The sequence below is a fragment of the Phacochoerus africanus genome, chromosome 8 (genome assembly GCF_016906955.1).
Source record: "Phacochoerus africanus isolate WHEZ1 chromosome 8, ROS_Pafr_v1, whole genome shotgun sequence".
Classification (NCBI taxonomy): Eukaryota; Metazoa; Chordata; class Mammalia; order Artiodactyla; family Suidae; genus Phacochoerus; species Phacochoerus africanus.
In genome coordinates, this window is record NC_062551.1 from 99,139,472 (window position 1) to 99,158,409 (window position 18,938).

Here is an 18,938-nt window from a genome sequence, read left to right on the forward strand (position 1 = left end):
GGGTGATCAATCACACGGGCCTGTTCCAGGCTGAGCACGCTGTCCCTGCATTTGGGGCCTGTCACAGATGAAGACCTCTCACTTAGTGGAGCTCACCTAACTGCACTAGAAAAATACAGACATTCTCAAATTAATCGTGTGCCCCGTGCCATGTCAGGAACACGTTCCCGAAATCAGCATAGCTGACATCATTCAGCTTAGCAGTCACCAGAAAAGTTGCTGTAAAGCAATCTGTGCAGAAACTGCAAATTGGGATTTGCAGCTGTGGGTCCCTACCATGTCCCCAACCCCCGCCACACCATTTAATTCATCTCGGCTACTGCTTTTTTTGCTGTAAAATGAGAGGTTAGGAAGAGCTGAACGCCAAGACTCCTTGTAGCTCTTGAAATTCTATGCATCACTTAGTTTAAACAATCTCATGCATTAAATGCATTCCAAATAGCAGGAGTGGAAAGTGAATCTTTGCATATTAAATCAGTTTCCAAAGTACTCACACTGTTGTTTCAGGAATAAGCACCTACAGAAAACAAAAATGTACCTGGTGTTAAAAAAAAAATCGTATTTTATGGAATTAGCATCTATTCAGCCTATATGAATATATATGCTTTGCAGCAAACAAACAAACAAACAAAAAAAACAAACAACAAAACAAAATCAATTCCTGTGATTTCTTAAGACTAAATAAAAGCACACACATATGCCACACTAGATTTCTGCCTTGGGTGAAATTCTTACCTATCTTACAAACTATGGAGAAGTTCATGTGGCTGTAGATGAGCCAGTTAAGGTGTTTTTTTCTTCTTTGCTGTTGAGAAGGTTGTTCCTACATCTAGATCCCCGCTCTCTGGAAAAGGTGCGTGAGGTATGCTGTATGAGAAATATTCAGAGAGCACCCTCAGCAATGGGGGCAAGGACTTTTCAATAAATCTATGCTTTTACCCTTCCTTCACCCCCTGAGAAAACAAACAAAAAGGTTTTGTCTTGTTAATCTGATAAGCAGTCTTGGCCTCAGTCAGCATGATATGTTGTTTGTAGGTGTGACTTTTGGTGCAGCCACTGCTAAGGTGTGTCTGTCACACGCGGCACTAGGACTAAGTTAACTTTTCTGCAGGAAGGAAAAGAAAATAACCAACAGGGAGAGGTGAGGGAGGACAGAAGTCTTGGCTGCTGTGCTTCCAACCGTGATAGCTCGGCGGCATTTACCCTTTTCAGTCTGCGTTTCCTTCCATACGCTCCCAACGTGTCTTTAAGGAAGCCATCTCCGAGGGTGTGGATATGGTAGATATTTAATGAGTAATTTAATTCCAAAGCCAAACAGGAACACACGACGTTTTATTTAACTTTTCCCTCTGGGTCCGGCAGAGCTTACTTGTGAAATATTAGATAGATCCGGATCGAGGCTGTGCAAATGTTCCTGCTTATTAGCCACCTCTGGTGACAGGGGTCTGTGCTATAGCGAGGCTGGACACCAGCTGCCTCAGGGAGGGGATTCCAATGCGATGATATTTGGATTTGGTCAAGTCCTGCTCCATTCAAGTCAGTAAGAGAGGTCAAGGGCCCATAAATCAGCTTTGTTTCACAAAATTCAGCACTTTTCCCCTTTGTAAATGATTTGTGCTTGTATCTGAATCTTTTCTCTATTAGCACAAATAATGGAGTGCTGATTCTACTAATAAAGGGAACTTTAGAAAATTGTTATTTTAAGAAAAATGAATATGGGACTGACTTATTTTTCTTCTTAAAGCAGAAGAGACAGTCTGCAAATTACCAAATTTAGCAAATTTGCTAGTGAGAAGAAAAAAATTAAAACTAAGAGTACTGCAGGCACTAAATGTGGCTTACACATTATTGTTGCTAAGTTTAATTTAAAATATTTATGATGATACTTCAAAGCACATTTTGCAAGAATTACCAAAGATGTTGTAAAGACCTTACCATAAGTTTCCTATTACTTAGGATTGGCCAGAAAGTGGTCTGGGGCTGCCAGGTTTAATGTGAAAACCAAACAGTATGGCATAAAATTAAGATTAGATTTGATTAAAAATGAAAATATGTCCTTGTCAAATTCACTTAAAATATGTAATAGCTCTCAGGAAATACCTTTCAGCCTGAGATTAATACTAAAAAATGATGCTGTAATAGATACAGATGCCAGTAAATATTTTTAGGCGAGCACTAGAAACATCCTCAGTGCTGTCTAGAGCTGGGAAACAGAACAGAATACGAATAGGAAATACTTTCAACTGGGAATAAGCGAGCAAGCACCGAAAGCTGGTATGAAAATCATTTGAGTTTCATCATCAGTGCTGGCCCAAATGGCAGGGTGTAAATCACTTTAAAGGTTTGCTATTCCATTTCCCTACATCTGTGGGGGGTAAGATTTATCTCAGTATCAAGTGCTACATTATATCAGCAGAGACCAAAAATTAAGAGCTGCTGTATCACATTCACATTATTCAACTTTCCACCCATCAAGACCACAGTCCAAATGCTTAATTTTTATTGGCTATCGTCACCATCATCATCATCATCACCAGCATCACCACCATAGTCATCCCCATCATCAATCCCCACCATCATCATCCCATCATCGTCCCCACCATCATCCCCATCGTCCCCACCATCGTCATCCCCACCATCATCAATCCCCACCATCATCAATCCCCACCATCATCATCCCCACCATCATCCCCACCATCATCATCCCCACCATCATCATCCCATCATCATCATCCCATCATCATCATTGTCCCCACCATCATCCCCATCGTCCCCACCATCGTCATCCCCACCATCATCATCCCATCATCATCACCCCCGCCATCATACCCACCATCGTCCCCACCATCATCCCCATCGTCCCCACCATCGTCATCCCCACCATCATCAATCCCCACCATCATCCCCACCATCATCATCCCCATCATCCCATCATCATCATCGTCCCCACCATCATCCCCATCGTCCCCACCATCGTCATCCCCACCATCATCATCCCATCATCATCACCCCCGCCATCATACCCACCATCGTCCCCACCATCATCAATCCCCACCATCATCCCCACCATCATCATCCCCACCATCATCCCATCATCATCATCGTCCCCACCATCATCCCCATCGTCCCCACCATCGTCATCCCCACCATCATCAATCCCCACCATCATCATCCCCACCATCATCCCCACCATCATCATCACCCCCACCATCATCCCCATTATCCCCACCATCATCATCAATCCCCACTATCATCATCCCACCATCACCCCCACCATCGTCATCAATCCCCACTATCATCATCCCACCATCATCATCACCAACACCACCATCCCCACCATCATCTCCACCATTATCTTCCCATCACCACCATCATCGTCATCACTATTAAAGAAGCAGCAACTAATAAAAATGGAATGACTGTTTAGAAGAATCAACCTATATTCAATTGTGGATATGCCATTAGTAATTTCAATTACTCAAGGTAAAGCTTCTTTTATCTTTTTTGGGTGAGTACCCTTTCTTGGGGTTAATAAACTTGGAGGAAAGACAGGCTCTGTAAGAAGTTTCTTACAGATGACACGTCATACGTACAAACATATGGTGCCACGAGGTAGGCAGTTGAGCAGAATTCCATTTGGGGAGACTGTCATCTTCATGGTGACTCCAGTTACACAAGGGAGGCTGCTGTGCAGGGAAAGGGGTTTTTCAGGAAGGAGAGCATGGGGAGAAAGAAGAGGAGTTGCTTCCTGCCTGGCAGTGACCTAAGCAAATAATCTGGAGTCAGCTGAGCCTCTTGGAGGAGCGGTGTGGAGGGGCCCTGGGTGGGAGTGCGCCCAGGGGCTCCCATTGACTGGACCAGCTGTGATTCATTCACTCATCCTAGGATCCACAGGCAGGGACCGAGTCCAGGTGATGAGAGACAAAGGGACCGAGCCTCGGTCCTGCCCTCAAAGGGCTTTCAGTCAACCGAGAGCCACAGAATCTGCTCTGCCAGAAACAGGCAAACTGGAGACCCACTCAGGACCCAACCATAGAAGCTTCAGATGATGGGGAGGCTCCCTGCCCTGCCTGCATCTTCAGCAGCATGTACTGAATTTATTTTCTATTTGTTTTTTATTTTTCTATCAAGCCCATAAGACTGAAACTGCACACATCCCGAGGCCTGCCTGTGGGGAGTGAAAGGGGTTGGATCTGAGGTGCTGGCAGCTTCTCGAATGCTAGACACATGCATATTCTTTTCTTCTTAATTGACGTTTCGTTGATTTACAATGTTGCGTTAATGTCTGCTGTACAGCAAAGTGACTCAGTTATACATATGAATACATTCTTTTTATATTCTTTTCCATTACGATTTATCTCAGGATATTGAACACAGTTCCCTGTGCTGTGCAGTGGGCACTCTTGTTTATCCCTAGACAAATTCATATTCTGTTTGTAGGTGATCTGTGGAGTCACTGTTACCAGTAAAGAAAATCAAAAATTGACAGCTGTGAGAGCCATCCGCAAGCGTGACCCACATTCCACTCTCCGATGTCTAAAAATAAGGTACAGGGGACATTGTTGTCTTCCCTTATGAGTGAAACAACCAGCTAGCTCATCCCCAGGAATCTCAGCACAGGTGTTTCGGCTGCTTTCCAGGCTGACGGCTGTCCTGCTGGCTTTGGGGGGTATTATGGTGACAATTCAGGAGGTGCTTTTTGGAGGCAATTTGGTTTTCCTGCTGTCACTGCTGTCAATACCAATGCAGAGAGACCTCAGGCTGTGTGCGCTCAGTGTGACTGGGTGTATTTCCGTGGCCTCCCTAGCCCCAGGGAAACACATCCAATTGCATCAGGGTTCTGCTGTGAGCTGGACAGAGTAACCCTCCCAGGGGCCAGGCCTAACAGCGCACAAGGCAGACACTCCATCACATGCCGGGTACCCAGGACCATAGGCGGCCTAATGCTCCGAGGCTGACCACTGGTTACAACAGTGAGGGCAGTGCTTCAAAACCTGTCTAAGCGGCCTTTGTCTCCCACCGTTAAGACATTTTAAAAAAATTGTGGTAAAATATACATAACACAAACACAAAATCTACTAAGAAGTTTTTTTTTTTTTTTTTTTTTGGCTATTCCTGCAGCATGCAGAAGTTCCTGGGCCAGGGATCAAAGTCAGGCCACAGCAGTGACAATGCTAGATCCTTAACCCACTGAGCCACCAGGGAATGCCTCACAACCATTTTTAAGTGTACAGTTCAGTGGCATTAAGCACATTCATGCTGTGGGGCTACCATCAGCTCCATCCATATCCAGAACTTTGTCCTCTTGCCAAACTGAAACTCTGTATGCATTAAACAATAATCCCCACCCCGACCCCAGCCCCTGGCAACCACCGCTCGACTTTCTATCTCTACGAATTTGAAACTCTGCGCACCTCGTATAAATGGAATCATATAATATTTGTGATCTTGCGCCTGGCTTATTTCACTTAGCATCATGGCCTCAAGGTTCATCCACCTTGTAGCATGTGTCACAACATCCCTCTTTCTTAAGGCTGGATACTATTCCACTGTATTTATGGATGCACCAGGTTTTGCTTGTCCATTCACCTGCTGATGGACACTGTGTTGTTCCCACCTTGTGGTGACTGTGAATGAGCTGCTGTGAATATGGGTCTACAAATATCTGTTCAAGTCTCAGCTTTCAATTCTTCGGGGTATATATATATACATATATTTATGGAAGGACATTTTTGTCCACAAAACCAGCAGGGCTTCATCTCTGGGTCCCAGTCCAGTATGCTTTGCATTTCATGCATGCGGCCAGAGCAGTACGTGTCCCAGGGTGCGTTTGCCAAATCACAAAATTAACTCAGGAAGAGACACCGACTAATTGCTCTTCTTGTGGGCTCAAGTTATCATAATCAACACCATTTTAGAACCGAAGGCATCTTTAATTTGTCTTTCTATATCCTCCTTCATTTCTCTCTTAGTTTATGGATCTGTCACGAGGGCTATTTCCTTTACCTTAGCTTAACTGGCCTTATTATTTGTTCCAAGCTCCGCTTAACTGTTGTAGGTTCTTCACACATTAACACTAAAATTAGCAGCGTCACATCTGAAAGAGAAATGATTGCTGAGTGCCCTCGGTTTAAGCTGAAAAATGCGGAGGCTAATGCACTGGTCAGGATAGTAATTAAAAGATATTTTGAGACTCCAAAATTTTTAAGTCATAGACCCCATGGTATCAAGTAATTGTCGGTGATGCCCTTTCACGCTCCGTGTTAGGAGAAGGGCCTGCACATCGTGAAGAGGGTCACATCGTGCGTCACCAGATCTCTAATTCTGACCTTTGAAACTGTGAACTTGTTAATGAAGCCTGTTAATCATCCACATTCTTCCTAGAGTCGGTTTCTCCATTCACATAATGATCCATCATTTTACTTCGGGACTTAGAACTTCAGTTAAATTTTGTTTCCCTTGTTGTTCTTTATATCAATGTTGATCATAAATATAAAAAGATACCCAGAATAAGAGCCATTTATTTCTGTTGCTTTCCTTTTTTGTTCAAATACTGTCAGGGGACCTGTGCTCACAAGGGGTCCCCTGGAAGTTATCGCTCCTGACATGGGTATCAGCCATGGTTGGCGACAGAGCCCCAGACCACTGCCACACTGACAGGTGTATCACCACGTGAGGAGACACTGAATAAGCTAGACATGATCTTGAGTTAGGTGGGATTTCCAGCATCAGGCTGGCACTGTGAATTTCCAGGTTAAACTGTCATGGTAGAATTCACGGGGGAGTTTGGGATGAGTTAGAGGCTGTATGGACATCCAAGTGGATGGATTGTTTGAGTCGAGGCACCAGCACAGCAAGTAGGACAGAAGGAAATTAAACTGCTCTGGAAGCTCAGGCACCTGAGCAATTTCCTGCTGAGGAATGAAAGTGGGTCGTCCCTGCCCCAGAGTGAGTTTTGGGTTGCTGCCGGGTGGCTCCTAGGCTTCTGGGGGCTCCGTGGAGGGTGCTAGATGCCTGCTGAGCAGAGGAGGCTGGGCTGCAGTGTCAGGTCTGGATGCTGTGGCATGAATTCGCCAGCATTCACTGCAGCCCAAAGCAGTCAATGTTTTCTTAACTGCAGCTGATGTCAGGACCAAGTGGGGTCTTGGATTGGACACTGGGGCAGCTCAAAAACGTCAGGGTGCCAGAGATTATTTAAACTTGGGTCCTCCTTCTTAAGGACAGCGCATAAAGATGTATGTGTGCTGGGGTAAAGGATAAACAGGGAAATATGCGATCTTTTTATTCTCAGATTACAGCATATACATAAACCCTTACTCCTGCTCAAACCCAGCAGACAGACATTAACAGCCACAGAGCCTGCAAAGACCCTGACCTCACACCATCTCCAGGCTTCCTGGCTCTGCGACCTGGGCTGGACTAAGCAGCAGGAGGCACACAGCAGCGCTCAGGGCTCTGACAATCCCCCAGGAGGTCACTTTAGGAAGGAGGGCCTCACAGGAGGGGGGCTGGCTTCCCCCGAGACCCCACCCACAATGATGGGCGTGGCCTGGGGTAGCCCAGGGCTCTCTCTTCTGCTAGGGGAGCTGTTTTGAAAGACCAGGAAGATGATTCCTAGAGAGAGAATTGAGTAAATTTAATGTTAATCTGTTGAGTAAAATTGATCTCATGGAGGTTACAGTCTGAGGCTCCTCTACACTCTGAAGTTTCTCGCCTGGCTTGGAGGGAGACACAGAAGTCATCAGCAATCCCAAGTGCAGATGGAAGGGACCTGCTCTGCGTATAAACCAGAGGCACACAATGAAACCACAGACAAGATAAATGAAGCCTAAATTATTGTGTATTTCCAAGTAGGAGCCATCTCTTCACCAACTGAAGGCACCACAGAGGACGTGTAAGACATTACCTATGGCCAGACCCCTGTAGGTGAATGTAGTCATTTTTCACGTCTCCTGCTTGGTTTATCTTTTTGTTTTGTTTTGCTTTGCTTTTTTTGGCCATGCCTGTGGCATGTGGAAGTTCCCATGCCAGGGATCGAACCTGAGCCACAGCAGTGACAATGCTGGCGCCTTAGCTGCAAGGCCACCAGAGAACTCCTTGGTTTATCTTAAAATAGAATTAGGAACCACCAATTGGTGTCTGAAGACTCTTTTTATCTGCCAGCAAGGCACTGAAAATGGATTGGTTGCAAATGATACAAATTTGGAAGATTTAATGAAAGAAATCAAGGTTTCCTGCTTCCCTGGGGTGGGAGGGGGCAGGAATGTCTGGGACATGGAAGAAGATCCAACAGCCCCTGGACAGCCCAGGTCTTCTCCAGCCACACACTTCTCCAGGCCTCTCCTTACCACCTGGGCCATCTTCCCTGGCCCTGTAGGCCATTCTGATTGTGACCCTTAAACTAGACCTCCTGTGACCCCGAAGACCAGAACTCTGAGTCAACCCTACCTCAACAAAGGATAAAAGAGAAACCTCAACTGCTATAACCAGCAAACTGTACAGCCAACAGACGCAATTACAATTGAGCCACTCTCTGTGAGAACCTCCTCGTGCATGTCCAAGAGTTCCCCAAGGGGACAGTGCCACTCCCGGATGAGAGCTGCCGAGTGGAGAGTTCCAGTTAATGCTACATCACCACTTTGTCTCCAAGACCTAATGTCCTTCTGAGATGCCCCCCTTCCATTTTGGTAAGGGTGAGGACCATTCCTGGGAATGATGAGCGAGCGGCCAGTTTCTTCTGTGACGGACTTCTGACTCCAAATCCACCACCCAGGCTTTTAGACAAATCAGGTAAATGGATAAAGGACATCCGGATAGCTCCCGAGAACTACACACTTACGTAAAGCTGTTCAGTAAGTGGCTTTTCCCTGATTTTGCTTCTATTAATGTTGTCCCTCTGACATAAGGACAGTGAGCCAGTGTTTATCATAAATTCTTATCAAGCACACTTGGAGGAACAATGCCTGCAAGGCTTTAGCGGGAGAGCCATTAGCGGCTGGGGGGCTGGCGATGAGAAGACCCGCGTGAATTACAAGCATTTCCATTGTGAACCCACTGAATGGAATACCTGAAAAACTGGGTATTTCAATTTATTTAGACTGATGCTCATTGTATAGAGGAAAATTCATCCTGAGGCTCTTATTCATTTTTTTGAATGTAATTTTTATCCAAATTGATGTTGCTTGTGAAAAATGTGCAAGACAGGGCACCATTTATAAAAAAAATGTTTCTAAGGTGGTTTTAAAATGAGTGATAATTTAAGTGGTATTTAAATGATAGATATAAACCCGTTTTTCTTTTAATTAAGCTGTATCTGAATTTAAACACACCCCTACTCATTTAAAAATGTTAATATGTCAAATAAAGACCCTAAATAATTGTTATTCAGACCTCTAGAAAGGGAATCTGGGAGTTCCTGCTGTGGTGCAGCAGAAACAAATTTGACTGGGAACCACAAGGTTGCGGGTTCAATCCCTGGCCTCGCCCAGCTTGGGTTAAGGATCCGGTGTTGCTGTGAGCTGTGGTGTAGGTCACAGACAAGGCTCAGATCTGGCATTGCTGTGGCTGTGGTGCAGGCCGGGAGCTGTAGCTCCTATTAGACCCCTGGCCTGGGTATTTCCATATGCCGCGGGTATGGCACTAAAAAAAAAGCCAAAAAGGAAAAAAAAAAAAAAGAATCTGTCCGCCAGAAAACTACAGTACAGAAAGATCAATGCAGCATGTTACAACATATAAAACTTATATATCCCTAATAAAAAAAAGCCAAAGCAAATTAAAGTCCAGGGTTGAACTGAAGGGTTTGCATGAAAGGAGTGCTTTTTGTCTTTAATTATTAAATACACTACAGGTCTATTAGGGCAAAGACTGTTCAGGCGTGGGACGGGCTCTCAAAGATGATTAGAAAGGATGGCACCACAGCCCTTAACATGCTGTAATCTAACAGAAGAGACAGATGGTACCCAAGTCATTCAGGAGGCTGAGTACACGGAGGGAGCAGTCTCAGCCCTGGGATGAGGTGAATGAGGCAAGCACTGACCCCCAGGTCCATGCTGGAGTTCTGCTATCAGGCTGTTGCTGCTCTGAGTCATCTCAGGAATGCAATGAGCTTTTGAAAGTTGTATTCACACCTGCATGTGCAGGAGGGAAAACAGGCCCTTCTTAGATAGGATATCCTGAATTACATGTTTGCCAATGTTTTGTTTTCTATTATTTTTACAAACAAAGAGAAGTATGTTGAATTTCATAAATAAGTCAATTTTCACTTGTTGCAGTAAACCCCATAAAAACTGCTTCACTTTAGTTCCACCAGAGCAGTGCCAAGAGGGACACGGTATATCTGAAAATAACAACAAAAATGACTTCCAGTGGATCCAATGAAGCACTGTGCATTTGAAAAGGCATATTCTGTAGGACCCTGGGCAAAAACATGCCATGCCTTTCCTATTAGTCTATTATTTAATACAGTATTGCATCTTGTAATGGTGAAAGATGCCCCCCGCCCAAAGAATGGCATTCTCTACTAATTTACACAGTAGTTCCTCCTTCTCTTCTTTAAAAATTAATTCTGTGTAATTTTCTATAAATGAACCTATGTTAAGGATTCCAGATATAAATCCTTTCTTTATTAAAAAGAAATTTGGATTTACACTAGAAGAGGGATCATAAATTTTGCCCAAAGAAGCCAGGTTAGGCATTGGCCTACTTTAAAAAAAAATGTACATACACAAACACACACAAAGATATATGTAAACATTCCCTATACTATACTATATAAATTATACATAATATTTATTTATTTATTTTAAAGATGTACTTTTGTTTATTTATTTATTTTTTGCTTTTTAGTGCCGCACTAGAGGCATACAGAGGTTTCTAGGCTAGGGGTCGAATTGGAGCTTTAGCTGCTGGCGTATGCTACAGCCACAGCAACACAGGATCTGAGCCACATCTGTAACCGACACCACAGCTCACAGCAATGTCAGAGCCTTAACCCACTGACCAAGGCCAGGGATCGAACCTGCGGCCTCATGGATGCTAATCAGATTCGTTAACCGCTAAGCCAGGACGGGAACTCCTATATATGATATTTATATATTTCCTATACTCTTTTCTTACTGTTCTACTTGGCAATACAAAACAAATCTAGAAAGAATTGACAAATGATAATATGAAGTTAGAATTTCCGGGTTCACTGACTCAGGCGACAGGTTTAAACGATCATCCTAAGTAAAGACATCCTTGGTTTTCAGGGCCTGGGTATTTCCACCTGTATCAACTAGAAAGCAAGGTCATGTCAATGTGAGTGAGGTACATACCCTCTACAGAACAGGAAGAGCCTGGTGGGACAGAGCACACAGCCTTGGGGACAGCAGCCACGGAGGACGGTCAGTCTCAGTGGTGAGTACACACTCCCTCCCCTCCCCCCCCCCCCCCGAACCCCTTGTAGGTACTGTCAGACCTGGACCTCAGACGTGAGATACACCAAGAGGATAAGTTGTAATAGTTGTGCTAATGGGTACAGGGTACACTGAGCCATATGGGAAAGCTATTGGTTGGGGGGTGGGCACTCAAATGGGAAACAGCGGGATGGCTGAACCCAGATGTTGGGGAGAGCCCAGCTCTACATGTGCAGGCTCAGGGCTGTGCCTGGTCCCGCGGCCAGAGGGTTCACTATGCAGATGGTTCAGGGGCTGACGCTGACCTGGGAGAGCTGAGAGGATCTATGGCAGGCTCGGGAGCCCCTGGTGATGCTCGATGCTACTAAGGACACGGGAGAGAGTGAAGCTGTCCTTTATCCTGACCCTGGGATGCAGACCCACAGTCCTGCATGGGCCTGCATCTGCCGTGTTCTGATACCCGAAGTATCTGTGCCGGGGGCCAAGGCCATGCCCACCCAGAGGAACTCGGGGCTTAGCGGGGAGTCCCCGAGAGGGGCAGCAGTGATGCCCCCGGACCTGGCTTCCTCCTCTGTAGGGACTAAAACCCCAGGATGGGGCAGGAGCTTCTGCAGAGGAGGACCATGGGGGCAGTTTGGACGAAGGCTGCTTTTCCTTCACACTTTCAGCATCTCCAGCAAGGCCAGGCCTCAGGCTGCAGGGACCATGAGCTGTCCTACTCCTGGTGGCTGTGCTCCTGGCCACCTTCACAATGCTGCCTGTGTGTGCTCCACAAGGAGGAGGGTTGGACTTCCCCCAAGGGACAAAGAGTCCCTGGTCCTGGCTGGCCTCTGGGGGTAGAAACAGACTTCAGGGTCTGCAGTGGACCTGACACAAGATGCAGCCCGCGCTCACATGCAAAGCAGCATATCATGTATATTTATAATGTAGTTAATATTTATTGGATAATAACTCAATTTCTTCTAACACTCATGGGAAAGACCTATTATGATGCCCTCGGGGCATTATCATGGGAAAACCGGGGGACGCAAAGCCAGAAGCTTGTCAGGGTCACACAGCCCTTCACCCTCAGAGCTGGTGTCAGCTGCTGTCTCCAGGGTCTCCCAACCCCACAGCGCCCAGACGTTTGTTTGAGGTGGAAGGGGTGGAGCTGCTTGTTGAAGACTTACTATAAAACCCAACAAAGTTCCTGCACTCCCTAAGCCAAACCAGGACACAGCATCCTCACTGCTGTGAATAAACCAGAAGTACATCAGAAATGATCAGAAGTAAACCAATGGCTCAGTGAATGCCAGGAAGTACACATATTTGAAAAGATTTACAAAATGCTTCTGAAAAGGAGGAAGTGGAAAAAGCTCTTATTTAGCTACTCTCCAATGGTAGCTCAAAAAGGAGATTAAGACATGCTGGCAGTTTGAAATATTTGTAGACTTCCAGCAAGAGTAAACGGCACTGAGCTGATGGCTACTGGGTGTTTCCAACTAATGGTTACAGAGCGAGAGGCACCTTGGAGCTTGACTGCTGTGACCAGGGAAGCAAGCAGGTGGTAACACTTGGACACACCTGGATTTAGCCCAGCCTCTGCTGCGTATGACGGGCGTGACCTTAAGCAACCTTCTGAACGTCTGGGCTATTATTTACCAAGCACCAGCTATGTCCATGAATTATCTCAATTTTCATACTCCCCCTGTGAGGGATACATTATTATCTTCCTCGTCATGTTTCACTTCTGCAGGCCAAGTTCAGAGAGGTCAAGGAACTCACTTAAATGTATGCTGCCACCAAGGAGCAGCTGGGATGTGACCCCAGGTTTGGAAGATTCAAAAGCCCAGGGGCTGCCCCTTATCATTCTCTGACACTTTCCTCCTATAAAATAAAATTTGGTGCCCACATTCCCCACCTTCCTTTTAAAAATAAAATCTTCTTTATGAAGAGCTCCCAAAGAACTGTTAACAGAACATAGTTAAATAAACCATTAGAGTGAGTCCAGAGATAGTGCTAATAAGGGAGCTTTTAGAGTAATCATACGAAGTCCAGGTTAGAAGAGGCCCTAAAAAGGGCAATTTAATTTACCTCTGAATCAGGAGCCTATTTGGTTATCACCTAGAAAACCAAAAGACACTAGTGAATTGACAGATTAGGATGGCATTTTGGTACCTATTTGTGAACAGGTGTATTCTGCTTCATGTATGCTGAAGCATGTGCTGGAGTTGGAAAGTCTCAGTGTCTGATTATTATTTATATGGCTACATATCAAGTGCACCTATTCTAATAACCACAAACATCTACATACGACTTAATGCAGTTTCTCAAAATGTGGTTTTGAAACAGGACTTCGAATAAAGCATCCAGACTTTAGACATTTCCCACATGCAACTCATCCTTAACTATAGCGGAAAAAATTTTCCTACCTCAAGTGTAAACACGTCCAGTGGGAGAACGATAGCTGATGGCAAACTCTCCAGTCCCATGTGGCAGGCATCTCTTTGAAAATAGGGCTCCCATCCAATTTTCTCCATCTTTTCTGTTTCATGATATTTTCAGATATACTTCCTAGTTTCCTGATTGATTTTTTCTTGGTACTACCAAAATTGTTTAAATAGAATACAAAGGTGCTAAATATTTAATGACATAGGCTGCATTTGCAGAATGTAGCTCTGTTAAGATGTGTTATGGAAAGAGATGGAGGTATAGTGCTCCGGTATTAAAATAGTCCCATTTACCTACAATAGGTGTCTGTGTAGCAGAATAGCTAACATTTGCTATTTTGATCAAGAACGCATATCTCTCTAATGATTTTAATTCAGCCACAGCTTCTTGGAATTTCTATTGACCTCAATGGCCAGGACAGGAGTATTACTATAATTGATGCAAATGTTCTCAAATTTCTATAAGATCTACAGCAGTTTTAGAAACAATGCTAAATATAATTAATCAGGGTAAAACTGATGGTACTTGTATATTAAATTCTGTCAAATGTATTATTGAGATAAATTATTCCTTAAGAAAAATGTAGAAAATGTAGGCATTTTCATTTCTACAAATACATTTAATTACACATGGATGAAACGTGATAAAAACTAAACATGTCTTACCTTATTTTCTATTAATTTTGAGAGTGTGTTGTCACATGGCTCTGCATAAAACTTTTATTTCATAGATAATGCATCTCACACCCTTTCTTAACATTTTCTGCATCTGAACACTGCACCCTCGAAAGAACACATACTTCTGGGAAGGGGACAATACTAAGAAATTGCTTTGTTTAAAGAATAAAATAAAAATACATATTAAAGTTTCGTTAAAGGAAAGCAGGTTTCATATGATACTTGGTCCAGGCAAGGCTTGAATGGATTACTATTCATAAACAGGTAACAACTAATCTAATTGGTGGTAGGTTTGTAAAACATTATAGCCAAATAAAACTGAAGGTCATCTCAGTTTTTAGTCACTATGGCGTAGATGTGAATTCCATGTGTAAATTCCATGAGTTTGTAGGACTTGAGCAGATTTTACATGTTCTATCCGAGGCCTACCTTCAGCAGCTAATTTTTAGAGGAAGTTGGGCTTCAGAAGCCAATATGACCTTATCAAAGCTGGTAACTGGCAATGCCTCCCTGTCAGGACAGACCTCAAGCTGTATCTCTGGAGATACTGAGGCATTTGCTTCACACACACTTTCTCGTAGGCCCAGTATGTCTTTATGGCCAAGGGCACGTGCTGGCATTGGTCACTCGGCATCACCGAGGGTATAAGAGGCTAACCAGCTCCTCCCACCCCCTCTGCAGGAGTGGACCTCCCAGTTTGATTAGCACAGGCTCGAACCAGCAACTTGCCTCATGCCACACTGAAACCCAGGTCTTTGCTGCCCACGTTCTCCCTCCCTCATCTCATTTCCGCATTGCTCCCCTTGTAACTGAGGGTCTCCTGTGTGACCCCTCACCAATCACACCTGCAGACCTGAATCCACCAAACAAAGGAGGCTTGGAGGAGCTATAGGCACATTTACAGCGTACAATACAGGAAGGAGCCCCCATGGCACTTACAGGATGGCAACTGTCTAACAGCATCGCCCTCGGCTGCCACATAATAGAAAATCTCCAGTGCAATTTGTTCAACTACAGATGCCGGAACGAAGGCCCAGAGAAGTTCAGAATCACCAAGTTAGTTAAAATACAGATGTAGGAATTCCAAATCTAAATTCAGTGTTCTTCAAACCAAACACTGTGGCTTGTTACGGATCAATAACTCTCTAGCCACTTATTCATGGTAACGATCATGTTTTAACCGTTCTGTTTAAAAATACAGCTTTTAAAGTTCAGACTCAAATTTGGGGGGAAAACTCTGAACGATTATAATTTTTTGGAACTTCTATTAAATATGACAGTTTGTATCACATGACTGTTCAGGTCAAAATCTTACAAGTTGTACTTATAGGTAGAGTACACTGGCAAATTTGCCTTATAGGAGCATGTTCTATATTTCAGAAGAAGCAAATACAAAAGTGGCACACGCTGTGAAAACAACCCTTTTAAGGTTATTATCTAGTAAATAATCATCTAAATTTGATATGAGTTATTGGTATTTAGTCTAAAGTTGTATCAAGGCCATATGTTACCATAGGCAATTTCTTCAAATGCATAATTTATAACATAACCTCCATGACCGCCTGAGAGTCCAAGGTAGAATAATGAATTAATCCAGCAGAAATAGACCCGTGGAGGATGAATTAACATTTAGCTAAGGTCACAAGGGCAAGTGGATTGGTCATTTCAGGCTATTCCTCACAGAGACCTCACAAGAGGACACAAAAATCCAGCACATTCCCACAACTTGAAATCAACTCTCCGAAATGTTTTGTTTGACCATCCAGGCATGCAAGGGCCTAGGGCTGCTTAGAATTTATACTGGATCATATTTTTTTTAAAAAGTACAAACCACTGGTCCCAAAGAATCTTTCTACAGACACATCGAGGTGGGGTGGGGGTAACGAACATTCAGGAGAAGGTGTATGAGAGGTAATGGAGAAGTAAGAGAAGAGATGGAAGGTACAGGGCAGTGACCAGAGTTAAAAACACTCCATTAAAGGAGTTCCCGTCGTGGCGCAGTGGTTAACGAATCTGACTAGGAACAATGAGGTTGCGGGTTCAGTCCCTGCCCTTGCTCAGTGGGTTAACGATCCGGCGTTGCCGTGAGCTGTGGTAAAGGTCGCAGACACGGCTCAGATCCAGCTTTGCTGTGGCTCTGGCGTAGGCCAGTGGCTGCAGCTCCGATTCGACCCCTAGCCTGGAAACCTCCATATGCCATGGGATCAGCCCTAGAAAAGGCAAAAACACCAAAAAAAAAAAAAGAAAAAAAACCCCTCCATTAATGATGCTATATGTACACAACACTATCATGCTATGTATTTGAAAGTTACTAAGAGAACAGATCTTAAAAGTTCCCAACACACGAAAAAAAAAGATTTTAAAAAATGGGGAGAAATGCAACAATTTGTGAGCAAAGAGAAAGAAAGGATGGGTGACAGCAGGAGGAAGGGTTAAAGTAGTGGGGACCATGAAGGGAGGTGTGCAGCTGGGACAGAACAACAGTTTTTCCTGGAGCCTAACCAGACCAGTAAACATAACACGGAGGGAGAAGCAACAAAAGATGTATCTGTCTGGATAGTAACTCACCCTTAAATACCGCTGTGACCCCAGGTTTTACCGTCATCCTTAACTTCCTTCTTCTGACTCTACAGTAGCTTGGAATGACCTTGTCCAAGCCCCTGGCCTTAGCCGAGCATACGCAGCTGGCTTTGACTGTGGAAAGTACTCTTCCTGGCCCACGCAGCATCTCCGACTGCCCAGCGGACAGTGCCACTCCATGTTACTGGAAAAGTGGACTGAAGAGGGGCAAAGCTAAACCTCCCATCCCCCACCCTCTGCCTCCTGTATGTCCCACTTGTGGGGAATGGTGATGCCTGCACTAACTGCCCATGGCAGCGAGTAGGTTCCTTCTCTACTGCTCCATCTCCCTCAGATTCTGCCTCCAAATGGCTATTAAGATGCACCTCCTAGGATTTCTAGAGGTGCTGGTCTTCTTCCTGTGAGCCTTTTTCTCTCTTTGTTATGCTCAACCCTAACATCAGAGGGATCTTTCTAAGAGAAAAAGTGCATCACGTTACTACCCACTTAAAGGGCCCCAGTGAGTTTTAAGACCAGGTCTAGCCGCACTGGATGACCAGACAAGACTTTCAAGACCTTCCTTCTTCACCAGCCCCTCCATCCTCACCTCCGACCACCCATGATCTCACTCACACTCCACAACTGCTTTAAAAAATTAAAAAAACAAACAAACGGAAGTACAGTTGATTTACAGTGTTGTGTTAGTTTCAGCTGTATAGCAAAGTGATTCAGTTAATACAAATATATATATTGTTTTTCATATTTTCTCATTATGGTTTTATTACAGGATATTGAATATAGTTCCCTGTGTTATAAATAGGTCTTTGTTGCTTATCTATTTTATATGTAATAGTATGTATTTGTTAATCCCAAACTCCTAATTTATCCACACCCTTCCCCCCTTGTTTTCTACCTCCGTGAGTCTATTTCTGTCTTGTAAATAAGTTCATTTGTATCCTTTTTTAGAAAAGAACACAAATGAACTTATTTATAATAATAATAATTATTATTATTATTATTTTTGTCTTTTTGCTATTTTCTCGGGCTGCTCCCGTGGCATATGGAGGGAGGTTCCCAGGCTAGGGGTCGAATTGGAGCTGTAGCCACTGGCCTACACCACAGCCATAGCCACGCAGGATCTGAGCCACATCTGCAACCTACACCACAGCTCACGGCAACTTCAGATCCTTAACCCACTGAGCAAGGGGAGGGACCGAACCCGCAACCTCATGGTTCCTAGTCGGATTCGTTAACCACTGCGCCACGACGGGATCTCCTATTTATAATTATTTTAAAACTACATAAAAGGGAAATTTTATCTTATTGTTTCTTATCATCTATATTTTTATGTTGATAATTTCATATAAATTAAACACTGTATTACTAAGTAAGCTTGCACTCATTTCCACAAGACAAAAGACACTGTCAACTTTGAAGTTTAGGAGGCAAGGACTGCCTCTTATGGCCATATCTGTTCTTCTCCCCCGCCCACCCCTGGCTGGACAGGGCAACCATACAGTAGGCAACGTGCCCTAATTCTTGGCCTTATGGGTCCATGTCCTGTATCTCTGTCAGGCTGCTTTCTGAGTCTCTTTCCCAGGGGATGTTGTGCTGTTTAACCCCCTAACCTGGTGTCGGCACGTACCACAGGCCCAATCCATTCTGTCATCATCGTTATCTTTACTGTCATGAGAAGGAAAAGTCTGCTTTCTGGAGTCCTCAAGGTTGAGTGTGTATAGATACTAAACATTTCCTGGTGAACAAACGATTTTACTGATTCTGCTGAGCTTTGTGGATTAGCCTGCGGGAAGACCCATGATTCTGAGGTTAACCTGGCACGAGAAGCTCTGAATATTTACACCCAATCACAGCCACG

General features: G+C 44.3%; 1 protein-coding gene across 6 annotated transcripts in view; it reads right to left on the reverse strand.

Annotated features, from left to right (window-relative positions):
* PTPRM (protein tyrosine phosphatase receptor type M) overlaps nt 1–18,938 on the reverse strand; it is a 749,971-nt gene that overhangs the window by 209,739 nt on the left and 521,294 nt on the right. The window lies entirely within an intron of this gene.